This window comes from Odocoileus virginianus, chromosome 30 (assembly GCF_023699985.2).
Source record: "Odocoileus virginianus isolate 20LAN1187 ecotype Illinois chromosome 30, Ovbor_1.2, whole genome shotgun sequence".
Classification (NCBI taxonomy): Eukaryota; Metazoa; Chordata; class Mammalia; order Artiodactyla; family Cervidae; genus Odocoileus; species Odocoileus virginianus.
The window spans coordinates 29,742,365-29,748,713 of record NC_069703.1 but is presented as its reverse complement, the minus strand read 5'-3'; the positions used below and the strand labels follow the sequence as shown (position 1 = coordinate 29,748,713).

Genomic DNA, 6,349 nt, shown 5'->3' with positions numbered 1-6,349 from the left:
CCAAGAACAGGTTGGTTCTTGGGGCTGCTTCCACTTTTTGGCTAGTGTGAACCTGCTGCCATGAACAGAGATGTGCAAATACTTCTTCAAGAGCCAGCTTTCAGTTCCTTTGGGTACGTAAGTGGGAGTGGAGTTGCTGGGTCCTACGGAGGATGCACCTTTTTGAAAGATGGCTTTAGAGCTATTCTGAGGCCAATGGAGCCTCTCCCTGTCCTAGAGAGAAACAGCCTTTGGTTCCAGCCTTGGGGAAGGAAGTGATCATCCCTGGGGCCCTCATGGAGCAGACAGCTCTTCCTACATTCCTTGGGAATCCAAGAGTTGTCCAAACAATTTTAGAATGCTCAAAAACATCTCTTTGGTTTTTGAATGTGCTTCAGGTCTAACGTTGGGCTGGAAATGAACCTAATATTTTGGATGTCTGGTGGCTGATTCAGTGCAAATGAAAGGAAGCTGTGTTGGTAGCCTTAAGGCAATAGGAATTTACTCCTCCCCATCACAGTGCTTGGGGATGGCCAGAGTTTTCCAGACTGTGTTCAGACAAATGCAAAAATTTATTCCATGTAAAATTGCCTTGTTCACTACCTCTCTCTCTCAAAGAAAGAAAGGAAGAAGTTGAATTAAGTGAGGAGTTCTCAAAGCCTCTCTCCCATCTCGTCCTGCTGGTGGTCTAGTCGCTCAGTTGTGTCCGACCCTTGCGACCCCAGGGACTGTGGCCCACCAGGCTCCTCTGTGCACGGGATTCTGCCGGACCTGGATCTGAACACTGGCTGGGCAGAGCTGGTCACCAAGAGATGACACGGGTAGGCCAAAAATAGCATCCTCGTCACTGCTCACTGTACACCCAAGAGGAGTGCCTACTGCACAGTCCTGAGACACAGCCAGGGACGAGCCAGAAGAATCCACGAGGAGCCTGGGAGGCCCTTTCCAGGGCGTAGGGGGGCCTCACGCCGGGGCAGTGAGCCTCAGGTGTGGGGGTGCGGGCGGACGCCGGGATCGGAGGAGTCGTTTGATGGCTCCACCCCTGTGGCTCCAGGCTGCTCAGGAGCCTCCCACCCTCTTTCCCGCAGAAGGTTTTGCTCTAGGGGATCTCAGAGACGTTGTTCAAGGTCAGATCGCGGTTTGGGAGGAAGGGAGGAGAGACCGCATACAGATGGGCTGAAATGCTTCAGCTGGTTCCGAGGTTTAGAAGAGGGGGTGGCAGAGAAGATGTAAGGCGTTGAAACATCTTTCCTTAGGACTTAACTTCCCTTGCCATAGCAGCTCCCGTATCGGACATCAGTCATAACAGGAGGTGAAGGTAGCAGCTGGCCAGAGAGGAGTGATGATGGCGTTGCTGATCACAGAGACGGCAGCAGCTTTGATCCAGTTTGCTTTGAGTCAGGTGAAGTGTGTTTGTGTTTGAGCCCAGAAAGCAGACTGGACCAGAGACGATGCTCGTAACACAGCACGCAAAGTGCTGTAACAGGGGACGCGTGAGACGAGACGGGCTCTGGAGGCACGGAGCAGGGGTCTGGCCTGGGGATCAGGCTCCCCTCAGATGACAACATCTCGGCTCAGCTTTGAGGATGTGCAGGGCAATCAGGGGAAGATGGGATGGGGGTGGAGAGAGGGCCAGGCAGCAGGATGTGCACGGTAACACGTGAAGCTTTTAATCAGCAGAGGGGCAGGATCCCACGATCCCGTTTGCGTTTTTAAAAGTTGGTTTCCCCTGCCACTGTGTGAACAGGTCAGAGGCAGGTGGGAGGGAAGCAGGGGACCAGTGAGGAGGCAGGTGGTTTTCCTGGACAGAGTGGCCTGCACTCAGGGGGTTGTCATGGAGATGAGTACGGAGGGTGGATTGATATTTGGGAGACAGGATTGACAGGGCTCGGGGATGAATTGAACACAAGGAGTGAAGAGAGAGGCATCGAGGAGGATAACAGTGAGCGCCGACCGAGCACACGCTGTCCCGAGCATCCCACGCGTGTCATCTCACTGACTCCTAACCGTGTCCTCAGGACGCATGTGCATTGCTGCTCCATCTTTCAGATTAGGAAACTGAGGCTCAGAGAGGCTAAATAACTGACTGATAGTCATTCAGCCAGAGCAGCGGAGCCACACTGCAAACCCGGGGGACTGACTGCATGGTTTCGGGCCTCAACCCTTAATCATCTGTGGTAACCACCTTTTCTGGCTTTCTGGAGGGCTGGAGATAGCCCTTATTGAGGCAGAGAACCCAAGAAAGGGAAGAAAGTTTAGAGGCAAAGCTGAGTTCCCTATGGGTTGTGTTAGTTTGGGGTGTTTTTAGAAGAGTCAAACATCAGGTATGGAGAAAGGAGTTCAGGAAAGGCATCTGCCTTTGAACGATAAACCCAGAAAGGCATCACGGAAGAGGAGGTGATAGCAAAGACCCCTGGCCATGAAATGTGGTGAGAACAGAGAGTGGTACAGGCAGAAAATATTCCATTGAGCACAGCCTCCTGGACAGAAATTCTTAAGCAGGGGTACAAATTGGAAGAAAGCTTAAAAAAAATACAGCCCCAAGTTTTAAATCCCAGGTTGGGGTGGAGTCCAGACTTACGTATCCTTTAGAGCTCCCCTAAGCCCCAAAGACCCCCCTGGAGACCCTTTTACTCCACCCAGTCTCCTGCAAAACCAACCTCTTATCTTGCCCTATCTGTTGCTTCACTTTACTGGTGTTGCCTGTTAATCGTGGGACCAGATTCCAGAGCCTGAACTTCCTCCTGGAGTCTGTCCATAATGCGCACCCAGAGACCTGTCCTCACATAAGCCAACAGCTCACCCCCACCCTGCTGAAGGAGAGGATGCTGGCACTGTGAACCTACAGAGCGTGCGGCAGGCCTTTGAAAGTCACTGGAGGCTTTGATGGCAGCATAGTGACACTTGTCTCCTGAAGGTGTCATGCCCTTCAAAGGCAACACATCTCTCCTGCTCCCTGAAGGGAAAATTTGTTCTGGAAAATGGCTTGGTGTGTAGTGCTAGTCAGGGGGAGACCAGGCAGTGGCTTGAGAGCTGGAGCTCTGGGGTCAGGTGGACCTGAGTTTGAATTCTTTCTCTATTACCACTATTAGTGTGAGCTCAGGCAAATAAGAACTTGATTTCCCCATCTGTAAAATGGGCATAATCAAACTACCCTCATTAGCATGGGAAGATTGAATTTGATCCTGGATGCTAAGTACTTAGCCTAGTGTCTGGTCCAGAAGAAGAACTTACTCATGATAATATCATCATCTGTGGTGGGGGAGATAAGGATACACCTGGAATCTATCAATGTAATGGCCTGGATTTTAACTCTGACTAGACCCAACTGCCAATGCAGGAGATCTAAGAGATGCAGGTTTGATTCCTGGGCTGGGAAGACCCCCTGGAGGACGGCAAGGCAACCCACTGCAGTGTTCTTGCCTGGAGAATCCCATGGACAGAGGAGCCTGGCGGGCTACAGTCCACAGGGTCACAAAGAGTCAGACATGACTAAAGCAACTTAGCACGTATGCAGACCTGTCTTAATCTGGTTTTCCAAAAGGAGATCTGATCTCTGCCTAACACTGGGCACATTTCTGCCCCTTGAAGGCCCCATCTTGGTCCTATCCCAGGATCTTTCTTTTTACAATTGATTTGTAATATTGCGTTATTAATAGTTTCAGGTGTGTAGCAAAATGACTCAGTTACACAAATACACATATGTATTTTAAGTTTCTTTTCCACCGCTGGTTATTGCGAGACGTTGAGCATTGTTGCCTGTGCTCCACAATGAATCTTTGCTGTTTATTTTGTGTGTAGCGGTGAATACTGCCAGCTCCCTGCTCCTAAGTTACCACTCCCTCCCCTTCCCGTTTGGTGACCATAAGTTTGTTTTCTACGTCTGTGAGTCTGTTACTGTTCTGCAAACAAGTTCATTTCTATTTTTTAGATTTCACATATCAGTGATATATATTTGCCTTTCTCTGCCTGACTTAATTCATTCAGTAATGATAATCTCTAGGTTCCCAAATATATAACACAAACAGCTCATACCACTCAACGTCAGGGTCTTTTTTCTTGCCTTTCCTTCAGCCTGGCAAGCTTACTCCATCCCTGCCAACCCCCCAAGAGAGTTAGGTGGTGGCCAGATCATGCAGAGCCTCATGAATCAGAGCAAGTAGGTCAGGGTTCTCCTGATTTCAACAGGAAGCTGTAATAGTCAGCTGTTGCCACATAACACTGCGTAACAAACCACCTAGTGGCTTAGCATAGCAACCGTGCATCCTCACTCACTCACCTGCGGCAACCGTGCATCCTCACTCACTCACCCGCGGCAACCGTGCATCCTCACTCACTCACCCGCGGCAACCGTGTATCCTCACTCACTCACCCGCGGCTTGTCTGGGGGTAGTCTAGTCTAGCCTGGGCGTGGCTGGGCTTGCCACCAGCACGGATGGGGTCCAGGCTTGCCCCACGCGTGCACATCCTCTTCCTGGAGCCAGTGGGCACCTCCAGGCATGATCTTCCTGAGAGGCTGGATGGCAGAAGCACGAGGATTAAGCTCAAGCAGGTGGTGGCTCTGAATGTCTAGTCTCGGCGTGGACACGCTGTGTCTTCCACCCTCGTTCAGCTGGCCCAGGCAAGTCTGCTGGACCCCAGCATCACTGGGTTGGGAAAGTGTGCTCAGATTCTAATGGAAGGGACTACAAAGTCATGCGGTTGAAGCATGGATGAAGAATTAGGAGCGAGAATGCAGCCCAGCAGAGAAGCCTCTGGTGGGTTTTCAGTGATTTGGCAGACTCTCCACTAAGGGCGACTTTGCCCCTAAGAGGATGCTTGGCAGTGTCTGGAGATGTTTTCAGTTGTCTTAACTGGAGATGGATGCTGCTCGAATCTAGTGAACAGAGGCCAGAGATGCTGCCAGACATCCTTCCATGCACACAACAGTGCCCACAGCAGAGAATTATCCAGTCCTAAATGCCAGTGGGAAACCCTGCAATAGAGGAAGATCTTTATATTTATGCATCCGAGTCACGTTTCCAGCTGCTGTGCTTGGGGTGGTTTGCATGGGGCTGGGGGAAGAAGGAGTCGGCCATTATTTCCTCAGTTTCCTTCTCTTTCCACTTTCCCTTCCCCTCCCCCTCCTCTCCCCCTCCTGTCCCCCCCCTTCCTCCTTCCTCTCCCCCCCCCCGCCCCTCCTCCTCGTTCACTGTCTGTCTTCTCCTGATGAGGCTATAATCGCACCTCTTCCGGATGGGCCCTGGCCCTGCCTGCCACACTCTGGGGATGCCAGGCTAGAGATGAGTTTGATCACAAGATAAGAACCAATAGGACAAAACCGGTTTCCCCGTCTCCCAAGTTCCCGTATCAATCCCTAGGCACAGGCACTACAGGCAAAATAACCCAGTCTCCGGGGACCCATCCGCAGTGCTGCTCTCAACTGGGAGGCAGAGTAGAAGCTGCCTGGGGATGCCGTCTGAAGGACAAACCGGTTCCCTCAGTCCTTGGGGAAGGGCCGTGAGGCCTGTGGGGAAGAGCCACGCCCAGTGCCAGGTCTGCCAAGGGAGGCTGGCTCGTAGCAGGAACTGGTCCAGATCATGTGAGAGGGGGCTGGGGGCAGCTTCTGGGTATCACTGTAGACAGGGTGACAAGTGTCCTACCCCAGACCCCTGAGTAGACATCTCCTCCGGGAGCAGGTCCCTGAAGTCCATATTTTAGACACCCTCTCCCCCCACCAGGTGAATCAGCGGAGGCTGATCCAGGCACCAGCTTGGGAACCACCAGTGTAGACCGTGGACTCACCCAGGCCGCTGACACTTCGTCCCTCTCCTCTTGGGCACCTTCCCTGAGCCAGCACAGTGTCCATCACGTAGCATCCATGATGGTCCATAATCACCCACCGTCTCCCTCCCCCACCGCAGTCCACGGGACAGACGAGCAGCTTCCAGGAGAGCTGGCAGCTCCACTTGAGGAAAAGGAAGCTGCCACCCACTGCTTCTGCGGAGCTTGGCTCAGCTGTCTGATTTTGGAGTGGAAACCCCGCCCTCATCAGAGGAGATCTGGATACTGGGTTCACGCATTCGCCTAGGAGAGAAGGTGATTCAAAAGAAAACAGAACTCCTCGTCCTAACAGTCTCTCGGTCTTTCTCTCCTGGAGCCGCAGTTCACGGACAGCATGGAAGGCTGCCCCTGACTCTAAGGCTTAGGACTGACCCTGATCTTAACCAGGGGGTTAAGTAGCCCCTGGAACAGGGTCAGGTGTCTCTCCATCACAGACAGTTTGCTCTGCTCTCTTACCAGGAAGGGGTCCCCTAAACTTCACAAGTGTTAGTTTTCTTGTTGCTGTGACGAATAACCACAAACCCGTGGCTTAAAATCACACAAGGTC

The 6,349-nt window shown here is 52.2% G+C and overlaps 1 long non-coding RNA gene across 1 annotated transcript; it reads right to left on the bottom strand.

Moving 5' to 3' along the window:
* Positions 1–4,143: 4,143 nt before the first annotated feature.
* Positions 4,144–5,998, bottom strand: LOC139032199 (uncharacterized). The gene is made up of 2 exons (XR_011484723.1): positions 5,764–5,998; positions 4,144–4,954 (listed from the first exon to the last, which is right to left on the bottom strand). It is a non-coding gene; the product is annotated as an uncharacterized lncRNA (long non-coding RNA).
* Between the last annotated feature and the right edge of the window lie 351 nt (positions 5,999–6,349).